The sequence below is a fragment of the Rhinoderma darwinii genome, chromosome 2, assembly GCF_050947455.1.
Source record: "Rhinoderma darwinii isolate aRhiDar2 chromosome 2, aRhiDar2.hap1, whole genome shotgun sequence".
NCBI classification, from domain to species: domain Eukaryota; kingdom Metazoa; phylum Chordata; class Amphibia; order Anura; family Rhinodermatidae; genus Rhinoderma; species Rhinoderma darwinii.
In genome coordinates, this window is record NC_134688.1 from 172,292,419 (window position 1) to 172,316,441 (window position 24,023).

Consider the following 24,023-nt stretch of genomic DNA (forward strand, 5'->3'; position numbering starts at 1 on the left):
GCGTCTGCCTGTGTTCCCCGTAGCTCCCTGCTATCAATGCCGATAACCAGCGGTGAGTTCACATATTCATTAATCTTAATTATGTCTAATCCTACCTTTATTGCCTTTTGTATAGATTAATGTGCTACCGTTTTAATTCATTCCATGTTTAGGGTTCTTTTAAAATAAATTTTATCTATGTGTATTCTTAGATATGGTTTGCTATTTTCATTGCTCAAATTATTATTATTACTTACTACATGGAATTTTTTTAATTTTAGGAGATTTTAATTGTCCGTCAATTATTGTAATCTATTGTAATGACAGGGTATGGAGACAGACAGGTGAGCCCTAATCTAACCGCCACTCAGTCCCTGCCTACTTGCAACGACCCATCCTAAGCGATGGGGTACAACTGGGCGACGGTCCCTACGCTCAGTAAGTGCAAGACAGACAAACAGATAAGGGTACTGTTAAGGATCTGCCAGGCACAGCTTCTGTATCCACGCCCATAGGTAATCAGTCTGCACCTGCTTCTATGTCTGTGAGACTGACTCCATCTTCCACCACTCAGGATGGCAGGCTTAGGAGTGGGAGAGCCTATCACAGCCTGGCCAGACGGAGCTAGCTCCCGCCCTCTGTCTATTTATACCTGCCTTTCCTGTTCCTCCTTGCTTGTGATTCTTCTCTGTTGGTTTCCTGGCCCTGCTACAGCTTCTTGAACTACTTGTCCCTGCTTACTGACTACTCTTCTGCTCTGCGTTTGGTACCTCGTACACTCCTGGTTTGACTCGGCTTGTTCACAACTCTCCTGCTCTACGTTTGGCACCTCGTACTCTCCTGGTTTGACTCGGCTCGTTTACTACTCTTGTTGCTCACGGTGTTGCCGTGGGCAACTGCCCCGTTTCCCTTTGTTCTGTGTTTCCTTGTCTGTTGTCTGTCGTGCACTTATTGAGTGTAGGGACCGTCGCCCAGTTGTACCCCGTCGCCTAGGGCGGGTCGTTGCAAGTAGGCAGGGACTGAGTGGCGGGTAGATTAGGGCTCACTTGTCTGTTTCCCTATCCCTGTCATTACATAATCACAAGCCCATATACCTACTCTACCCTGATCCCTCACACCACTATGGACCCCCTTGAGACCCTGGTTCAGCAAATGCAGGGTCTCTCCCTACAGGTCCAGGCCCTGGCTCAGAGGGTCAACCAGCCTGATGCTACCATGGTAGTACCCCTCACCTCTCCTCTTGAACCCCACCTCAAGTTGCCTGACCGGTTCTCAGGGGACCGGAAGACTTTTCTCTCCTTTCGGGAGAGTTTTAGGCTCTATTTTCGTTTAAAGCCCCACTCCTCAGGTTCTGAGAGCCAGCGGGTGGGTATAATTATGTCCCGGCTCCAGGAAGGGCCCCAAGAATGGGCCTTCTCCTTGGCTCCTGACGCCCCTGAACTTTCCTCCGTTGATCTTTTATTTTCTGCTCTCGGACTCATTTATGACGAGACTGACAGGACTGCCTTTGCCGAGAGTCAGCTGGTGACCTTACGTCAGGGTAAGAGAGGAGTATTGCTCTGACTTTAGGAAGTGGTGCGTAGCTTCTTGGTGGAATGACCCTGCCTTAAGGTGCCAGTTTAGGTTGGGTCTGTCGAACGCCCTGAAAGACCTGCTATCCCTCTTCTGACTCCCTAGACCAGGTTATCGCTTTAGCGGTACGACTTGACCGACGTCTCAGGGAACGACAACGTGAACGTTTATGTGTTTTCTCCTCTGACTCCCCCATGATGCCTCCCGAGGTTCCGTTGCTTCTTTCTTCCACGGAAGACTCGGAGGTACCTATGCAACTCGGGGCCTCTGTGTCCCCCCAACAATGTAGAGAGTTCCGCAGGAAGAATGGTCTCTGCTTCTATTGTGGGGATGACAAGCATCAAGTGAACACCTGTCCTAGGCGTAAGAATAAGCAGCCAGAAAACTTCCGCGCCTAAGTGATCATCGGGGAGGTCACTTGGGCGCACAGGTATTTCCTGTAAATATGAAACATAATAAAATCTTGCTTCCCTTTCAGGTATCTTTTGGTGGTAGGTCTGCTACCGGCAGTGCCTTCGTGGATTCAGGGTCGTCTGCTAATATCATGTCTGTGGAATTTTCTATGTCTCTGGCTATGCCTTTGATTGATTTGCTTAAACCTGTCCCGGTAGTGGGTATCGACTCCACTCCTCTTGCTAATGGTTATTTTACACAGCATACCCCTGTTTTTGAACTCCTTGTTGGCTCCATGATTTTGGAGAAGTGCTCTGTACTGTTGATGCAGGGATTATCGTCCGATTTGGTTTTAGGCCTTCCCTGGTTGCAGTTGCATAATCCCACGTTTGACTGGAATACTGGGGATATTACCAAATGGGGTAATGAATGCTTGACGTCATGTTTTTCTGTTAATTCTATTTCTCCCCCTGAGGAGGTGAACACGCTACATGAGTTTGTTCAGGACTTCGCTGATGTTTTCTCTAAGGAGGCCTGCGAAGTGTTACCTCCTCATAGAAAATACGATTGCGCTATCGATTTGGTACCAGGAGCTAATCTCCCTAAGGGTAGGATATTTAATCTCTCTTGTCCCGAACGTGAAGCCATGAGAGAGTATATCCAGGAATGCCTGGCCAAGGGTTACATTCGCCCCTCTACTTCTCCGGTAGGTGCTGGCTTCTTCTTCGTAGGGAAGAAGGATGGTGGTCTTAGGCCATGCATTGACTACCGTAACTTGAATAAGGTCACTGTAAGGAACCAGTATCCCCTTCCTTTGATTCCTGATCTCTTTAATCAGGTTCAGGGTGCCCAATGGTTCTCTAAGTTTGATCTACAGGGGGCATATAACCTTATCCGCATCAAAGAGGGGGATGAGTGGAAGACTGCGTTTAACACGCCCGAAGGTCATTTCGAATACCTCGTCATGCCCTTTGGGTTGTGTAATGCTCCCGCGGTCTTCCAGAATTTCATAAATGAGATTTTAAGAGATTACCTGGGGGTATTTCTTGTAGTGTACCTTGATGACATACTTGTGTTTTCCAAGGACTGGTCCTCCCACATTGAGCATGTCAGGAAGGTGCTCCAGGTCCTTCGGGAAAACAAACTGTTTGCGAAGACCGAAAAATGTGTGTTTGGGGTGCAGGAGATACCATTTTTGGGTCAAATCCTCACTCCTCATGAATTCCGCATGGACCCCGCCAAGGTCCAGGCTGTGGCGGAATGGGTCCAACCTGCCTCCCTGAAGGCGTTACAGTGTTTCTTGGGGTTCGCTAATTATTACAGGAGATTTATTGCTAACTTCTCGGTCATCGCTAAGCCTCTTACGAACCTCACTCGCAAGGGTGCTGATCTCCTCCGCTGGCCTCCTGAGGCTGTCCAGGCTTTTGAGGTCCTTAAGAAGTGCTTTATCTCGGCCCCGGTGTTGGTTCAGCCCAACCAAATGGAGCCATTTATCGTGGAGGTTGACGCGTCCGAGGTGGGAGTGGGGGCTGTCTTGTCCCAGGGTACCAGGTCCCTCACCCATCTCCGTCCCTGTGCCTACTTCTCCAGGAAGTTTTCGCCCACTGAGAGTAAATATTATATTGTTCAACTCTTAGCCATTAAATGGGCATTTGAAGAGTGGCGCCACTTCCTGGAGGGGGCTAGGCACCAGGTAACGGTCCTTACTGACCACAAGAATCTGGTTTTCCTAGAATCGGCCCGGAGGCTAAACCCGAGACAAGCTCGATGGGCGTTATTTTTTACCAGATTCAATTTTTTGGTTACCTATAGGGCTGGGTCTAAAAATATTAAGGCTGATGCACTGTCGCGTAGCTTAATGGCCAGCCCTCCTTCGGAGGAAGATCCTGCTTGTATTTTGCCTCCAGGTATAATCATTTCCTCTATTGAGTCTGATTTAGTCTCTGAAATTGCTGCTGATCAAGGTTCAGCTCCCGGGAACCTTCCTGAGAACAAGCTGTTTGTTCCCCTGCAATTCCAGCTAAGGGTACTTAGGGAAAATCATGACTCCGCACTATTTGGTCATCCAGGCATCCTGGGTACCAAGCACCTCATTGCCAGAAACTATTGGTGGCCTGGGTTGCATAAAGACGTTAAGGCCTACGTCGCCGCTTGTGAGGTTGTGCTAGGTCCCAGGTCCCGACCAGCGGGCTTACTACGTTCTTTGCCCATTCCCCAGAGACCTTGGACCCATATTTCCATGGATTTTATCACCGATTTGCCTCCATCTCAAGGCAAGTCGGTGGTGTGGGTTGTAGTAGACCGCTTCAGTAAGATGTGCCACTTTGTGCCCCTCAAAAAACTACCCAATGCTAAGACGTTAGCTACCTTGTTTGTCAAACACATCCTGCGTCTCCATGGGCTCCCTGTCAATATTGTTTCTAACAGAGGGGTACAATTTTTTTTTTTGTTTTGGAGAGCCTTCTGTAAAAAGTTGGAGATTGATCTGTCCTTCTCCTCTGCCTTCCATCCTGAAACTAATGGCTAAACTGAGAGGACTAATCAGTCTCTAGAACAATATTTAAGGTGTTTTATCTCTGACTGTCAATATGATTGGGTCTCATTCATTCCCCTCGCCGAATTTTCCCTTAATAACCGGGTCAGTAACTCGTCAGGGGTCTCCCCCTTTTTCTGTAATTTTGGGTTTAATCCACGGTTCTCCTCCGTTTCACCTGGTAGTTCCAACAATCCCGAGGTAGAGGTCGTTCATCGGGAACTGTGCACAGTCTGGGCCCAGGTTCAGAAGAACCTAGAGGCGTCCCAGAGCATACAAAAAACTCAGGCAGATAGAAGACGTTCTGCTAACCCCTTGTTTATGGTCGGGGATCTGGTGTGGCTATCGTCAAAGAACTTGCGCCTTAAAGTTCCGTTTTTCTGTTAATTTTATTTCTCTCCCTGAGGAGGTGAACACTCTACCTGAGTTTATTGAGGACTTCGCTGATGTTTTTTCTAAAAAGGCCTCCGAAGTGTTACCTCCTCATAGAGAGTGCGATTGCGCAATCGATTTGGTACCAGGGGCTAAGCTCCCTAAGGGTAGGATATTTAATCTCCCTTGTCCCGAACGTGAAGCCATGAGAGAGTATATCCAGGAATGCCTGGCCAAGGGTTACATTCGCCCCTCTACTTCTCCGGTAGGTGCTGGCTTCTTCTTCGTAGAGAAGAAGGAGTCACTCCAACAGAGTTAGGAGCAGGTGCAGACTGAGTAACCACGGGCGTCGACACAGAAGCTGTGTCTGGCAGATCCTTTACAGGATGTTTGGTTTTGCTTGTTTTCTTCCCTTATTGGCCACCGTAGTTCGGCATGTAGTTGACTGGTGTTGCTATGACGCCAGGGACGCTGCTTCAGAGCGTCTGCCTGTGTTCCCCGTAGCTCCCTGCTAACAATGTCGATAACCAGCGGTGAGTTCACATATTCATTAATCTTAATTATGTCTAATCCTACCTTTATTGCCTTTTGTATAGATTAATGTGCTACCGTTTTAATTCATTCCATGTTTAGGGTTCTTTTAAAATAAATTTTATCTATGTGTATTCTTAGATATGGTTTTTTATTTTCATTGCTCAAATTATTATTATTACTTACTACATGCAATTTTTTTAATTTTTGGGATTTTAATTGTCCGTCAATTTTTGTAATCTATTGTAATGACTTGGTAGGGAGACAGACAGGTGAGCCCTAATCTACCCGCCACTCAGTCCCTGCCTACTTGCAATGACCCGTCCTAAGCGATGGGGTACAACTGGGCGACGGTCCCTACGCGACGGTCCCTACGCTCAGTAAGTGCAAGACAGACAAACAGATAAGGGTACTGTTAAGGATCTGCCAGCCACAGCTTCTGTATCCACGCCCATAGGTAATCAGTCTGCACCTGCTTCTATGTCTGTGAGACTGACTCCATCTTCCACCACTCAGGATGGCAGGCTTAGGAGTGGGAGAGCCTATCACAGCCTGGCCAGACGGAGCTAGCTCCCGCCCTCTGTCTATTTATACCTGCCTTTCCTGTTCCTCCTTGCTTTTGATTCTTCTCTGTTGGTTTCCTGACCCTGCTGCAGCTTCTTGAACTACTTGTCCCTGCTTCGTATTGACCCTGGCTTACTGACTACTCTTCTGCTCTGCGTTTGGTACCTCGTACACTCCTGGTTTGACTCGGCTTGTTCACAACTCTCCTGCTCTACGTTTGGCACCTCGTACTCTCCTGGTTTGACTTGGCTCATTTACTACTCTTGTTGCTCACGGTGTTGCCGTGGGCAACTGCCCCATTTCCCTTTGTTCTGTGTTTCCCTGTCTGTTGTCTGTCGTGCACTTATTGAGTGTAGGGACTGTCGCCCAGTTGTACCCCGTCGCCTAGGGCGGGTCATTGCAAGTAGGCAGGGACTGAGTGGCGGGTATATTAGGGCTCACTTGTCTGTTTCCCTATCCCTGTCATTACAGGTACACAGAAGCTAGGGAAACGGGGCAGCTGCCCACGGTGACACCGTGAGCAACAAGAGTAGTGAACGAGCCAAGTCAAACCAGGAGAGAACGAAGTACAAAACGCTGAGCAGGAGAGTGGTCAGAAAGCCAAGGTCAATAACAAGCAGAGGATGAGTATTACAAGCAGCAGCAAGCCAGGAAACAAGCATAGAAGAATCACAGGCAAAGGAGGAAAAGGTAAGGCAGGTATAAATAGACAGTGGGCGGGAGCTAGCTCCGTCTGGCCAGGCTGTGATAGGCTCTCCCACTCCTAAGCCTGCCATCCTGAGTGGTGGAAGATGGAGTCAGTCTCACAGACATAGGAGCAGGTGCAGACTGATTGCCCACGGGCGTAGACACAGAAGCTGTGTCTGGCAAATCCTTTACATCTATTGTTCATTGTTCAAAACTTTGGTTTGTTTACATTTGCCTGACCCTTCATTACGTCATTGGGATCCTCTGACCTCTTGTTTGGCGCTTTTTTTTGTTTTTTTGAACATGTAAGCCTCTTAGTATAATTTTCCTTCTACTTGGGCTGATGAAGACGCCTATTCAGCATTGAAACGCGTAGCCTACATAATAAAGCCATTATTATCAATACTTATATTGTCTCCTCTAGATGGTAGCAGCGCTACACTGCGGTTCGTTTTTGCATAATATTTAACCTTCTACTACAGCAGTTCTTCTTTCCAGGGGACCGGCTTTTGAACCTAGCAGCAGCTCCATCATCTCCAAAACTGTGTTACCTTTTACCAGAGTTGTGCCTGCCTTGCTCAACTCCCAAAGGTGAGCAGTCATCATCTTGTTTTGTCTTCACTGTTCCTTTATGGCTTTGTGATCTGCACCACGTGGTGTCGTGTTTTTTGCTCTTTCCTTTAGATTATCCACAAAAGAAACCAGATGTACATCTCAATAACTGCAGGTCTGACTTACTTCAGTTAAGTTCAACATACACAATTCCACAATAAGAAAGACACTGGGCAAAAATGGCATACATGGGAGAGTTGCTGCGGACCTAAAAGACCACAAAGGTTTTTCTCACATTTTCCAAAAAACATCTAGATGACCCCTAAGACTTTTGGGATAATATTCTGTAGACTAATGAGTCAAAGGTGGAACTTTTTTGGAAGACATTGGTCTCCTTACATCTGGGGTAAAGCTAACACCACATTTCACCATAAGAACATCATACCAACAGTCAATTATGGGGTGGCAGTGTGATGGTTTGGGATTGCTTTGCCACTGCAGGGCCGGTATGACTTGATGGAACCATGAATTCTGTTTTCGATCAGAAAATCCTAAAGAAGAATGTCCGCCTGTCAGTTTGTGACCTAAAGCTTAAGCGCAGTTGGGTTATGCAGCAGGACTCAATCCAAAGCGCACATGTACACCTCTGAATGGCTTAAAGTGGTTATCCAGGGGACCTGAAAAAAAAAACAATTCCACAAAACCACCTGCAAACATCTTCAAGCATGGCTACTAGTAGTTTGAAATGGCAAAAAAACATAAATTTACTTTACTTGTAGCACCTTCATGTAATGCCAGAGCCACTTGTTATCGTCTGGTAATAAGGTAGGACTTACAGCTTCAGCGTGCACTGGAAAACTACAAATCCCGGCATCCACTTCTATCCCCTGTGCTCCTTTATCCCTGCCCACATTGTGCATGAGCTGGTTAGTGTACTGTCGAGACAGCGGAGTGGAAGAAGGGAGCTGGTTAACTTACTCAACAGCGTCACTGTGCCAGCCTTTTAGCGGTCATGTGATTTGATGATGCGCTGACACAGAGAACCCTCTTGGTCACGTGGGCCCGTGTCGCTGCGTCATCACTGCTGAATGAACTACAGGACTTCTGGGAACACGTGACTGTTCTCAATCCGCGAACGAGCACACTTTAGTAAGAAGAAGCATATTAGTAAATTACTTAATATAGAGGTATTGGATGATTGCCATATAATTTTACGGCGCTGGATAACCCCTTTAAGGTAAACAAAATTAAGGTTTTGAAGTAGCCGAGTCAAAGTCCTGACTTAAATCACATTGAGTTTCTGTGGCAAGACCTTAAACGGGCAGCTCATGCTCGAAAACCCTCCAGCGTAAAGTTCAAAGAAGAGTGCAATAAAATTACAGTGATATGTAAAAGACTCATCGCAGGTTATCACAAACGTTTGCTTGCAGTTGTTACTACAAATGGTGACACAACCAGTTATTAGCTTTAGGAGAGCAATTACTTTTTCACATGGGTGATATAGATTTTGAAGATATTGTCATTCTCCATAAATGGAATGATTATTTAAAAGCTGCATTTTGTGTTTACTTGCGTTGTCTCTATTAACGATCAAAATTACTTGGATGATCTAAAACATTTAAATGTGACAATTAAGCAAAAAAAAGAAGAAAATCGGGTGAGGGGCACTGTCAATGTCAATCAGCTGCTTCAAAGGCCAGCAGGATATTGTCGTGTATTAAAAGAGGCATGGACTCGCGGGACAGGGATGTAATATTACCACTTGTGCGGCCTCATCTAGAATATGCAGTTCAGTTCTGAGCTCCAGTTCATAGAAAGGATGCCCTGGAGTTGGAAAAAATACAAAGAAGAGCAACGAAGTTAATAAGGGGCGTGGAGAATCTAAGTTATGAGGAAAGATTAAAAGAATTAAACCTATTAAGCCTTGAAAAAAGACGACTAAGGGGGACATTATTAACTTTATAAATATATGAATGGCACATACAAAAAATATGGTGAAATCCTGTTCCATGTAAAACCCCTTCAAAAAACAAGGGGGCACTCCCTCCGTCTGGAAAAAAAAAGGTTCAACCTGCAGAGGCGACAAGCCTTCTATACTGTGAGAACTGTGAATCTATGGAATAGTCTACCGCAGGAGCTGGTCACAGCAGGGACAGTAGACGGCTTTAAAAAAGGCTTAGATCATTTCCTAGAGCAAAAAAATATTAACTCCTATGTCAATGTGTAGAAATGTTTACATTCCCTTTTCCCATCCCTTGGTTGAACTTGATGGACATGTGTCTTTTTTCAACCGTACTAACTATGTAACTATATGTAACTATGTAACCTTATATGACAGAAAATGGGGGTATTAAACAGATTTCATTTCACTTGGCTAATATGTATGTTGATCTAAATTTAAGTGACTGTTCATAACCTTATATATTCCAAACCTGTAATGGAAATGCACATTCTGAACCACCTTAAAATATAAATCTGATGAATGAGTTCATGTTATCTGTTGAGCTGGTGTTAGTTTGCCAAATGCCGGCTACTTAGAATCACAGATGAGGTCATCAACATCTCAGTCACTATGATAGCTCCATCTTTTCCTTAGGTTAAATACACTTAAACTTTGAACTCCGAGAAGCACTTGAGGACATGAGTTACCTATGGCAGCAGTAAATTCATCACCTATTAAACTCACATCATCATTAGGAACTGTCCCTACAACAGCAAAATGTGTCTACTTGTTGCCCATAAAATGTCAGTATTGATTTTAATGTCCCATAGCTGAGCGATTACTTTTCCAGTAACCTTCGACTTATATCTTATCTCTTATCTTTAAATGTCTGTGGTAAGGTTTTTCTGCAGAGATCACGCAGCTTTCTGTATTCTGCTTTACTTTTACATTCTGCTTGAATGGAATTTGGCTTAAGACATCACATAAGTCATTTTAAGTGCAGACTGCAAACACACTCGGTTTTTAAAAAGCTACCAGTAGTTCTATGTCTGCCCTTTAATTATTATAGAGCGCTTGTAAAACAGACTATAATCCGCACAAAAGCTACAAGCTTCTTGCATAAGGTCAAATTAAAAATATTGCAGGTACATTCCTAATGAAATTATTACAATTCTACTGAATGGATAATCATTGTATAGATTTTCAGAGTATCGCAAATATGAGGTGGTCTGAGGTGATTGCAGACAATAAATATATTTCTATATTTGAAGCTTCATCCAGACCTGCGTTTATAAAGACAGCTGCAATATGGTGCTCAATACTGCATTAAATCACTGCATTGCAGTTCCATAAGAGGGGCCCTATCTCTTACAGTATACATACTCCCCAAGAAGCATTGGTTTAAACCCTTAAAGACCAGGGCCAATTTTGGCCTTAAGGACCAGAGCAATTATTTGATTTTACCTCTTTGCATCCCAGCGGTCATAACGTTTTATTTTTTGCTTGACGTAGCTGTATGAGGTTTTGTTTTTTGCAGGATGAGTTTTACTTTATGTAGGTATGTTTAATTGTTACATCTACATTAGCGTCTAAGTTGTATTCATATTTACTTTTGCAAAAAAAAAAACAGTTCTGCTGGAGTTTTGTTTTTTTACTGCATACACAGAAAATCATAAATGATGCTATACATTTATTGTGCAGATTGTGACCGTCGTGTTGATAACAAATTTGTGTTTATTATTTTATGTTTTGGGACTTATATATAAAAAAGTATATTTATTGTAAAAAAAATTGCATTTGTGTGTATTTTTTTAATGATTTATTTTTATTCTTTAATTTTTTATTTGTTTAACCTTTATTTATTTATATATAATGTACTGGCATATATCTTAATGCCAGTACATTAGTCTGTGTACTAATAGTGCACAGGCAGCTTTTAGAGTATGTGCACACGACAACGGCAATTACGACTGAAATTACGAAGCTGTTTTCAAGAGAAAACAGCTCCTGAATTTCACACATAATTGCATGTACGGCGTCTTTTTCGGACGTAATTTGGAGCTGTTCTTCATTGGAGTCAATGAAAAACGGCTCCAATTACGTCCCAAGAAGTGTCCTGCACTTCTTTGACGCGGCTGTAATTTTATGCGCCATCTTTTGACAGCGACGCGTAAAATGACAGCTCGTCTGCACAGAACATCGTAAGACCCATTGCAAGCATTGGGCAGATGTTTGCAGACGTATTGGAGCCGTCTTTTCAGGCGTAATTCGAGGCGTAAAACGCCTCCATTACGCCTGAAAAATGGTCGTGTGCACATACCCTTAGGGAATACCTAAGTTATTTTGTAGGCAACTTGAACAAATTGAACAGCCTCATAGGGACATATAATGCCAATAGTTTTGTACTCCTATTTTGTATTATCTTCCATAACACATACAGGGCTTTATTTTTATTTTTATTTTTTTAATAGCGGAGCGTTGATGTAAAAGATGATAACCGCAGTGAGGAGTCTGAACTCGAAGAAGCATAAGGAACTCATTCAAATGATAAGGTATGTAATGTGTAACTGTAATAATTTATCATAGTGGTCATTACACAATACAATTATTTATTTTATTTTATTTATTTTATAGAACATTATGCAAAGCGGCATACTGTTCCTTTAACTCTATCATACATGGTTATTCTGGGAAACGAAAGTGTGTTGAATTCTGATACCTTCATGTGTAGTAAGCAAAATAAGACTTAGCTTTTCCAAACCTACTAGTCCATACATAGGTTTTCATCACCATAATGACTATCCTGCCACCAAATGTCCTGCCACCAATAGTCATAGGTCTCTTTATGTTATTCACATTAGAGTTATATCTTGAAATAAAGTATGTAAAAAAAAAAAATTATATGTTGTATGATGTTATTTCAATAAATTGTATTTTTATGTAATCTAAAATAAAAAAAAATAATTTACCAATACTTTTAAAACCCAATGTTATAGCACTACAGGAAAATCAGGAAAAAAACAAAAACACACCAGCGCCTACAAGCTTAAAGAATTTTTTACTTTTGCAAAGACAACTATAAAATATGTAACAAAAACACAGATTAGGGGTCAAACATTGCCGAGCTTGTTAAAGTAAAAAAAAAATAATCAGATATACTGAAAAAAACAGATTTTGGCTACATGCACATGTAATTTGGTGCAGAAAATCTGCATCAAAACTGCAGATAAATGCAGGTAATTCCGCAAGTAAAATCCACACTTAATGGTGAGTTTTTTTTTACACATTTTTAGGTGTATTTTTTACATTTTGATGTGGAAACAGGTGCAGATTTTATGTTGTGGATTTTGGTGCATTTTTCTTTATAAACTTGTCAGATACAATTCTGAGACAGAAACGCAAGATAAATGGACATCATGCGGATTTTAAAATATGCACCGCAGGTCAATTTACGTGTGGAAAAATTCACCACCCCTCTTCACTTCTCCCCTCCATTTCCCCTCAGGCTCCCTCAGCATGCTGCGGCTCAATTAGTGTCAGGGTATAATATGTGAGGCAGCACTCAACCTCCTGTGTCACACACAACGTCCTGATACTGCGTGTTGTCAGCACTGTGTATGAGCTGTGGCATGCTAAGGAATCCTGAAGGGACATGGAGGGGAAAAGAGAAGCGGTGAGGTGAGTACACTATTGTTTCTAATTGTCTGATGGGGATTTGGATGGGGAACTAGAGGGGGTAGTCAGATCATGGGCTTGCATGGTATAGGATCCAGCACGGGTCTCTACCTCACTACGCCTCACACGGTGAACTCTACGCCAGCAAGGAACTGACCTAGATTTCCACTATAATTTACACCAGCATTTTGGTGTATATTAATAATTCAAATAAAGGGGTGGGGCCACTATTGCGGCTTCCCCTTTTGGGAAGCTATGGTCTATTTTTAAAAAAGTGGCAAGGGCGGCGTAACATACCCAAAGTTCGCAATTTTCAACACATAAGTCTCAATTTTTAATGAAAAGTGCGAGTTTGGGGCCCTTTTGCGACTTTTCTGGAGTAGAAAAATTTCCCCAATGTCTTTGAATTTCTCATGCGCTAGTATTTTCTCTTTGAGCCACTTCACAGTTCTCTCCAATGTATTGTTGACCTCATTGTGGTCACACTGGTGATAAATCCATTCCAGGAGGGCACATTGATCAAGCTATGCACAATTTTTGGTTTTGCTAGCTGCCAGTAATTTAGATCCTACAGATTTGGCCATGTGCCATACATTAAATTGATGCTGTATGGTTGGGTACTGCTCTCCAATTATTTTTGAATGCTGACATGCTGATCAGTACATATCACTCTGACATTCATTGTCCTGGAGAAGGCAATCAAAACCTTTTTGAAATGCCATGTTTTCATGTGCAACCAAGGTGACACCTTTCAGAATTTGTTTTGCCTGATGGTCAATTATTTTTTAATTTGTGCTCGGTGAACGTATAGGTGCATTCATTTGCACTAAATCCAGGGGAATCTTATTGACCATTACCGCATACAACAGGGCTTTGCAAAATACTCAATCATACTCAATCATATCGGCTGGAAAATGAATTAAATCTGCTTTTTTAAGTGTGTAGTCTTTCCAGTGCCCTGTAACCCGAATGATTTAAAAAGTAAATGCACTTTATAGAAATTGGAACTGCTATAAACTATAGAACCTGAGAGTAGGAGGTTATCCATGGGCATATTTCAAATAATTAGTTGACTGCACCAATGTTCAAATTTATGTTGGTTTGAGCAGGAAGCCTTTACAACCAGCATACTTCCAATACTTTATTTTTTGAAAGAGGTGATTCTTCCCTGGGAGTTAGAACTTGCTCCTCAATAACACATGAAAAATAACTTATTTAACCCCTTCAGGACTGAGCCTGTTTTGGCCTTCAGGACGAAGCCGATTTTTCAAATCTGACATGTGTCACTTTATGTGGTATTATCTCGGAAAGCTTTTACATATCAAAGTGATTCTGAGATTGTTTTATCGTGACATATTGTACTTTATGATAGTGAAAAAATGTAATATTTATTTGTAAAAAACACCAAGATTTGGTGAAAATTTGCACAAATTAGCATTTTTCTAAATTTAAATGTATCTGCTTGTAAAACAGATAGTGATACCACATAAAATAGTTACTAGTTTACATTTCCCATATGTCTACTTTATGTTTGCATCGTTTTTTTGAATATTCTTTGATTTTTCTAGGACGTTACAAGACTTAGAACTTTAGCAGTGATTTCTCATATTTTCAAGAACATTTCAAAAGGCTATGTTTTCAGGGACCAGTTCAGTTCTGAAGTGGCTTTGAGGGCCTTATATATTAGAAAGTCCCCATAAATCACCACATTTTGAAAACTGCACCCCTCAAAGTATTCACAACAGCATTCATAAAGTGTTTTAACCCTTTAGGCGTTTCACAAGAATTAAAGCAATGTAGAGGTCAAATTTACAAATGTCATTTTTTTTTGCCAAAATTCATTTGTATTACATTTTTTTCTGTACCACAGAAGGTTTTACTCGAGAAATGCAACTCAATATTTATTGCCCAGATTCTGCAGTTTTTAGAAATATCCCACATGTGGCCTTAGTGCGCTAATAAACTGAGACATCTGCCTCAAAAGGAAAAGAGCACCAAATTGGATTTTGGGACCTCCTTTTTTTTAGAATATATTTTAGGCACCATGTCATGTTTGAAGAGGTCTTGTGGGGCCAAAACAGTAAAGACCCACAAAAGTGAATCTATTTTGGAAACTACACCCCTCAAGGAATTTATCTAGGGGTATAGTTAGCATTTTGAACCCACAGTTTGTTTTCTAAATTTATTTGAATTAGTATGTGAAGAGGAAAATCTACTTTTTTTCTGAAAAAACTTATAAAGTTTACATTTTTACAAGGAAAAAAGGAGAAAAAACATCCCAACATATGTAAAGCAATTTCTCCCGATCATAGCAATACCCCATATGTGGTAATAAACTGCTGTTTGGACCCACAGCAGGGCTCAGAAGGGAAGGAGCACAATTTGGATTTCTGATTTTGCTGGAATAGTTTTCAGTGCCGTGTCGCGTTTGCAATGCACTGGAGGAATCAAAATAGTGGAATCCCCCAAAAGTGACCCCATTTTGGAGACTACAACCCTCAAGGAATTTTTCTAGGGGTAAAGTTAGCATTTTGACCCCACAGTTGTTTTGCTGAATTCATTGGAATTAGTCTGCAAAGGTTAAAATCAACTTTTTTTCTGAAAAAACTTAGCCATTTTTAATTTTTACAAAGAATCAAGGAGAAAAAGCACCCCAACATTTGTAAAACAATTTAACAATTTAATAAACTGCTGTTTGGACCCAGAGAGGGGCTTAGAAGGGAAGGAGCGCTATTTGGCTTTTGGAGCTCATATTTAGCTGAAATGGTTTTCGGGTGCCATGTTGCATTTGCAAAGCCCCTGAGAGGCCAAAACAGTGGAAACCCCCCAAAAGTGACCCCATTTGGGAAACTACACCACTTAAGGAATCTATCTAGGGGTATAGTAAGCATTTAGACCCCACAGGTCTTTTGCAGAATTTATTAGAATTAGGCTGTGAAAATGAATATCAACATTATTTCCACTAAAATGTTGAATTTTTTCAATTTCACGAAGGAAAAAGGAGGAAAAAGCCACCCAACATTTGTAAAGCAATTTCTCCCGAGTACGGCAATACCCCACATGTGGTCATAAATGTTTTTTTCATTAGAAACTAATAAACCCTTTTCGGACTGAACCATTTTTTTCTTTTTCGTTTTTCCCTTCCCGCTTTCCAAGAGCCATAACATTTTTTATTTTTCTGTTAATAGAGTGGTGTGAGAGCTTATTTTTTGCAGGACGAGCTGTAATTTTTATTGGTACAATTTTTTGGTACATACAACTTTTTGAGCACTATTTATAAAAATTTTTGTTAGAGCCAAGGTGACCAAAAAAATAGTGATTTTTCCGTTTTCCATTCTTTATTTTTCACGGCGTTCACTGTGCGAGTTAAATAATGGTATATTGTAATACTTCTGACTTTTATGGATGCAGCGATACCAGTTTTGTGTATTTTTGTCGGTTTTTTTTACATTACTTTAGAGAATAAAATGTGAAAAGGTTTTTTTGTGGGACTTTAAATATTTATTTCATTTTTTTCACTAATAATAACTATTTAGTTTTGGTTTTACACATTTTATTAGTCTCCCTAGGGGACTTGAACCAGCAATCAGTAGATCGCTGGTACAATACACTGCAATACTAATGTATTGCAGTTTATTGTCATTTTTACAGGCTCCTGTAAAAGCGCGACCGCTGTTCCTGTCCGTTAGTTCTGGGTGTCAGCTCTAATACACAGCTGACACCCTCAGTGTATGGCGCGGGCTCTGTGCATGAGCCTGCTCCATACATCACCACCCACACCACGATATGATATGTCATGGTGTGCGAAGGGGTTAATGCGCAGCGGATGGTGTAGAGTGAAAATTAAAATTTTCCACTCATATGCCATTTTAGTGCACAATATGTTGTGCCCAGTTTGTGCCACAGAAGAAAAATACCTCATAAAATATTAACCAGGTTCTCCTGGGTATGGCGATGCCAGATCTGTGGGCATAAACTGCTGTTTTGGCACGCTGTAGGGTTCAGAAGGGAGGGAGCGGCATAGTTGTTCTGTTTGGCGTTTTGCTGGTATTTCAATTTAAAATGTGGGGGCATATTTATTCTGTGTGGGGTACATCAGGGCATAATAAGAGGGTATAATAATGGGGTAAATAAATAATAATTCATAGATGTGTGGCCGGTGTCACACTTGTTATTCCATTTTTTGGCAAGCAAGGTGACCAAAAACCAGCAATTCTGACAATGTTTTTTATTCCTTTTTTGATACCGTTCACCCTGGGCTATAAATGACCATTTATTCTGCGGGTCGATATGATTACCGCGATACTATTTGTATATCTTTTTTTTTGTTATGTTTTGCAGCGTTTGCGCAATAAAATCACTTATTTATAAAATAATTAATTTTTTGTGTCACCATATTCTGAGAGCCATAACTTTTTTTTTTTTTCAATCAAAAAAGCTGTGTAAGGGCTTGTTTTTGCGGGACGGGTTGTAGTTTTTATTGGTACCATTTTGGGGTACATGCAACTTTTTGATCACTTTTTATTGTATATTTTGAGAGGCTTGGTGACCAAAAAATAGTGATTCTACCATTGTTTTTTTACTTATTTTTTTGCGGCGTTCACCATGCGGGAAAAATGATATTATAGTTTAATAGTTGGGGTCGTTACGAACGCGGTGATACCAAATATGTGTACTTTTTTTTAACGTGTTCATTTTTTTCCTATAATAAAACTTATTATAGGAAAAAAAGCAGTGTTTGTTTATGTAACGTATAACTTTTATTTTTACACTTTTTTTAAAACATTTTTATTATCTTTTTTTACTTGTCCCACTAGGGGACATTTAGACTTGCAGCTCTGATTGCTGCTGGAATACATTACACTACCTACGTAGTGTAATGTGTTCTAACTGTCATTGTGACGTGACAGTCACTCTGACAGGAAGCCTATGAGAACCACCCTCCGGCTGGTCCTCATAGGCTTCCGTACATGGCAGGCTGGAGGCCATTGTCTGGCCTCCAGTTGCCGTGACAAGGATCGCCAGCCCCCGCAAATGCATGTGGGGGGCTGCCGATCTGCTCTAAACCTCTTCAATGCGGCGATCGCAATCGACTGCCGCATCGAAGGGGTTTATTGCCAATTTCAGCGGCGACTGGCTGCTGATCGGCAATGGGGAGAGCAGGGAAGACACCCTGAACACTTAACCACTGCTGTGGTGAAGCGCCCCGCGGCAGTTAACTGTTAAAGCATGGATGTAACTGCACGCACAGGTGCGGGAAGTTACTGCTCACCTGGACGTGCATGTACGCCAAGGTGCGGGAAGGAGTTGAAAAAAACTCTCAAAACCATGGACTTTAAAACGCACCTCTCAGAGGTGAAATTTATTCTCCACACATATCTCCAATCTCAATGGCAACTATCAGCTGTCCAGAACAAATTCAATCTTAGCTAAAATGACACAACCCTATAAAAAGTGACATACTATCCTTAGGCTCCCTGATTCCTCTACCAATGTACTTGTCTCTTTCACCGCAGATATCTCACAGGTCCTTCATATATACTTTGAAGACTGGTATAGAGCATCTCCCTATGACTCTGAAAAAAATGAAACCTTTCTGAGCTCGTTATCACTCCCTCCCCGCACAAGTGACCACCGTGGCATTCTTGGGGCAGAGGTGACTGACACAGAGATCGCTGCAGCCTTATCCCAATCCCAAAACAACAAAACACCGTGAGCTGGCGGCCTGCCTAAAGAGTATTATTCAATGCTCTCAATGGAACTAACCCCATATCTTGCAAAATTTTACAATGATAGCTACAAATCAGGTATATTCCCAAACCGTTTCACAAAAGCCTGCACAATTATGATCCCCAAACCCAACAAAGACCCCACCCTTCCACAATCGTATAGAGCCATTGCACTGTTAAATCAAGATTACAAACTCTTGACTAAAGTCCTAGCTTCCAGATTGCAACTTTTACTACCACTTATTCTGTCAGAAACACAGAGAAGTTTTCTCCAACATGGACACTCGGTTAGAAATGTCAGAACGGCAATAGCGGCTATGGTGAGGGATTTAGATAGATTGTACCTATCTTCTATGTTACTAAGTTCAGATGCTGAAAAGGCATTTGACAAGATGTCTTGGCCCTTTCTTTATGAATTTCTCAACACCTGTGGCTTTGGTGCGGCCTTCCTGCAATTTGTTCAACTTACTCACAGTCATGCATCCACCTCCCTCACGATAAATGGCAGAAATACACCTCTTATTGACCTCTTTAGGGGGCAAGACAAGGTTGTCCACTTTCACATTTATTATTTAATATATCTTTAGACCCCTCCTCCGACACTTATTAAAGACTCCCGTTTACACTGGAATACAGCTAAGCAGTGTCATGACTGTGAGATACGTGGACCCACTAGGCCGCTCCACGCTGTGATGTCACTTACTCCCGCAGGTCCTTCACTGGAGCGACGGAAGACTGAACAGACATTGCCTCCAGTCGCTGCAGATTCTGATAAACATCTTGGCACGGCTGGAGGTGATGTCCGGTCCAGCTTAGTGAAAAACTTGGCTCCACGAATCCTGTCGAAGAGCTCAAAGATAAGCGTCAAGGAATACTTGTTTTTGACCATGATTTAGTTTAACCCACAGTAATCGGTGCATGATTGGAGTGATCCATCCTTTGTCTCCATGAAGAAGAATCCGGCTCCGGCTGGTGAAGTAGACTTCCTGATGAACCCCCTCTCCAGGTTCTCCTTGACATACTCTGACATGGCCTGGGTTTCAGGCAAGGAGAGAGGATAGACCCGTCTAGGAGGTGTTAGGCTTCAGGGAGCAACTCAATAGGGCAATCGTATGGACGATGAGGAGGACGGACCTCTGCCTCCATCCTGCTGAAGACATCAGCATAGCTAGCATACTGTGGAGGCAGTCCTGATAGTGACTTTGGCAGTGGAGAGATAGCAGGATGAACCTGAGGCAGGCAGCAGTGAAGACATTGGGACCCCCATTGGAGGACCTCTCGGGAATTCCAATCAAGGACTGGAGTGTGCTAGCGAAGCCATGGCAAACCCATCAGGATAGGGTTAATAGCTTTGGATAAGACATAAAAAGCTATTAATTCAGAATGGAGGACTCCTACCTGTAGTCTCAGAGGTTTGGTGATAGACAGGATAGGGTCCAGCAGAGGTTGTCCATCTACAGAAGACATCTTATCTTCCTTATGATGACTTACCTCCTAATATCAAAATAAACCCTTTATTATACACCACCCAGAAAACATGGCGCAGCCTTAGCAAATTTAAAAATATTGACCCTCTCAACTCATTACACGTCTCTTTCATATATAATCCAGCCTTTTAAAGGGGTCAGGCCAATAATGTCTTCCATACCCGGCATGCAAGGGTCTTACAACTAGTTCATTTACCCACAAACAAACCCCTCTCCTTCAAAGAGTTTAAACTATGCTACCCTTCATTACATGTGCCGTTATTTGCAGTGGTCCCCAACCTTTTTTTTAACTAAGGACCAGTTTCATGCAAGACAATTTTTCCACGGACCGGTGGGGGGGTTGGGTATCGGGGTTTAGGGTCAGTTCACACCCCTTGCGTAAATATGCAGCAAATACAGTAGCAGTAAAGTGGATGAGATAGAACAAATCTCATCCACACACTGCGTAAATAGTGAGAGGAAAAAACGCTTTGCGTCAAGAGTTTTATTCCGCAGCATTTCAATTTTATTTGTGTAAACGCTTCTTATTTGCTGCAGGTTTTCCCCATTGAATTCAATGGGGAGGTAAAACCCACAACACATAGCAGTTGTTGCGTTTATTGTGGTGGAACCACAGCGATTCCTCTGCAAAAATCGCAACTCAGAAAAAAAAAAAAATCTTATACTTACTTAGAAGTCTTTTTCTTCCTCCAGGCCGACCTCCACAAAAATCTATCCTTCAATTTGGGGTACAACCACAACCTTCCCCCAGGAGATTATTCCTGTAGAAACTGTCCTTTTTATTCCAAATGGACTGGGTGGAAATGTCTGTATGTAAGGAAAGGAGGGTGAAATTTTTCTTTGACATTTGGACACCTTTTATTAAGATCCTACCAATTTCAATACAAACTAAAATTAAATGCCATTTCTGCTTGAACACTTGGTACTTGGAAAAAGAACTGGCGGTTAACCCTCCCTTATAATCTGTTGATATCATTCAATCTCTCTTTAGATTTGAGTGAGACCCACTGGCATCATTCATTACTTATTACTTACAGTTCATCATTTATCACATAACTTAACACGTCTCTTATAAAATCACAATTATATCTGACTGTGCTTCTGTTCTTCTTAACGTCAAAAGTGGTGTATACTATACCATTATCAGAAATGTATATGCATTTTCTAAATATACCAATGATTCTCCGTTAAATTTCCATAATATGTCAATGTAATCAACACCACAACTTGACAAAATGTTTGTTTGAATATTTTTATTATTGAAAACCTTAATAAATATTATTTTTAAAAAAACATGGACTTATGTTCAAGAACAGGGTCAATTAGCGCAGTTTTACAGCACTAATGTCAAGATGGAAGTCGCTAATATTGATAATGGTGTCAAACAACAGTTCATCTGTATACTCTTCGCATTCTTGTATAGATGGTCGTCATCTTCCGCCTTGAGTGTTTAAATTCGGAACCAGTACTAAATCTGAATCTGATGTAAGAAGTCGTGATGTGTAGATGACTCTTCTGGATTTTTTTGGTATCGGAGATATATCTAGTAGAATTGCAGACTCTCTAAAATTTGACATTGATTTGCTGTCTTAGTTTTTCTGGATATTTGATGCAGCACTGAAATCTAAATCATCATGATTATCTGGTTGAACATCTTGCATGCTTAAATATAGTATGTTTATAATCTTTTTTGGAAAAGTTCTATAGGTGGAAGGATGACCGATTTGCATTGAATAGAAATGCTACAGTATGTACTTCTGGTTTTGACAAATTATTTTGGGCGATCATACCAGTAAATTAGTTTGTCGTGTTTTTTTTTTGTTTTACTAGATCGGAATCGTGAGGAAGTAGAAGCCATTCAAAAAGCTGCATCTGAACTTGTAGTAGGTAAGTCTACTTTATTGGGAGGCAGATCCAAAGTTTGGATTGTATCAGATGAGGACATGTTATTTGCTCGACCATAGTTATAATCAAGCAGTACAGGAGAAGAATATAAAACCCCTCCTTGTAAAGAAGATACTGGTCCACTCTTGGCTGTAAATGCGGTGCTAAATGAGAAGAATATCCTTCCATAGCTTAAAAAAAAACAGACAAGGTACCCTTCTTTAGATTTTGGATGATGACCAGTTGTTAAAAAAAAAAACAAAACGAAAAACTGAAACGTTTTGAGTGCAAATGTATTCATCTTTGCTATGAAACCCCTAAATAAGGTCTGGTCAAACCAATTAACTTAAGAAGACAACTAATAAGTTGAATAAGGTCCCCTTGTGTACAATCAAAGTGTCACATGATCTCTCACTTGATAAAAGTATAAATCCACCTGTTTTGAGAGGACCTTGAGTCTGCAACACCAGCAGGCAACATGAAGACCAAGGAGCTCTCCAAACAGGTCAGAGACAAAGTTATGGAGAAGTGTAGATCAGTGTTGAGTTATAAAAATACATCACCAATATATAAGCAAAAAACAATAACACTGAAGGAGCTCCAAATGTCCACTACAGAGTAGTAAAAGTCTGTCCATAGAACCACTATTAGACGTACACTCCACAAAGTGGGGCTTTATGAAAGAGTGGCCAAAAAAAAAGCCATTGCTTTAAAAAAACATAGAAAGAGCATGTGGCAGACTCCTCAAACACATGGAAGCCTAATAGAAAATTGTTAGAGAACGGCGCTCCTCTAAAGTAATACCTTCGGGGATATTGTGTGGAAAAGATAGGTGAATCTGATTTGACTAACCTGATGGAGTTGTGCGGGATCGTCGGCACAATACAACTTTGGAGCAGATCTGAATGCTGTCCCACTATTTTCGGCACTCTCGGCAGGCCTCCGGAATTGACCCTCGGTGTATGCCTCCATAGATGAAGATTTCCCCCGTGGTCCAATGATATGTAGAAAGTGTGAAAAATACTCCTTTGTGGGGCGCTCTCGTGCAAAATGCTTAAATATTCCACCATAGGTATTCGAAAAAATGTTGATGTATTCGTATACATACATAAAAAATACTGGTGCTACGCGTTTCCATCCCGAACTGAGGTCTTCGTCAGGCATACCTATGGGGGATTATTTAAGAATTTTGCACGAGAGCACCCCACAAAGGAGTATTTTTCAAACTGTTCTCAAACACATGGATATGAGATTAAAAATGAACTTTTTGGCCATCATGGAAAACGCTATGTCTGACGGAAACCAAACACTTCTGATCACCCCAACAACACTATTCCCACAGTGAAGCATTGTGGTGTGCTGTTTCATCGACAGTGACTGGAAAACTGGTTAGGATTGAAGGAGGGATAAATGGCAGTAAATACAAGGCAATACTTGAGTAAAACCCATTTCAGTCTGCCACTGGAGTGGTTTTAAATTTAAATGTCTTGAAAATGCCTAGTCAAAGCCCAAACCCCAATCCAATTGAGAATTTATAACATGGCTTGAAGACTGCTGTACACCAATGCAACCCATCTTGCTTGAAGCAGTTGGAGCTGTTTTGGAAGAATGGGCAAATATCCCAGTGTCTAGATTTGCTAAGGTAATATAGACGTACCCCAAGAGACTAACATCTGTATTTGCAGATGGGCTGAATACACATTAAAGTTTTTTGTTTTTTTATCTTAATTATTGTTTGTGTCAAAGTAAAAAAACAGTTTGCACCTTCAAAGTGGTAGACATGTTATGTACATCAAATAATACAAACCCCAAAAAATCTATTTTAATTCAAGGTTGTAATGCAACAAAACAATAGAAAAGCCAAGGGGATGAATACCTTTGCAAGGCACTGTAAATCTTGTAATAGGTGAAACATACTAAAAGTATATCTAATTGTATCAGACATGCTCTTCTATTGTTTGTTATATTTTTGTCTAGTTAGTACCGAGTTGACAATAGACTGCAAATGGAATAATAGAGTTCAAGCTTTAACCCCCAATTACAGGTTAGACATGTGTAGTTAAATATGATAAAAAGTGGATAAAATACAGTAATTTATATTCCTACTGAGAACCCTTCTCATA

The 24,023-nt window shown here is 41.3% G+C and overlaps 1 long non-coding RNA gene across 1 annotated transcript in view; it reads left to right on the plus strand.

Annotated features, from left to right (window-relative positions):
• The window catches only part of LOC142742578 (uncharacterized), a 49,621-nt gene that overhangs the window by 20,042 nt on the left and 5,556 nt on the right, over positions 1 to 24,023 (plus strand). The window contains exons 2-3 of the long non-coding RNA XR_012881409.1: positions 11,597 to 11,677; positions 21,847 to 21,903. This is a non-coding gene — a long non-coding RNA (uncharacterized LOC142742578). The remainder of the gene's footprint in view (positions 1 to 11,596; positions 11,678 to 21,846; positions 21,904 to 24,023) is intronic.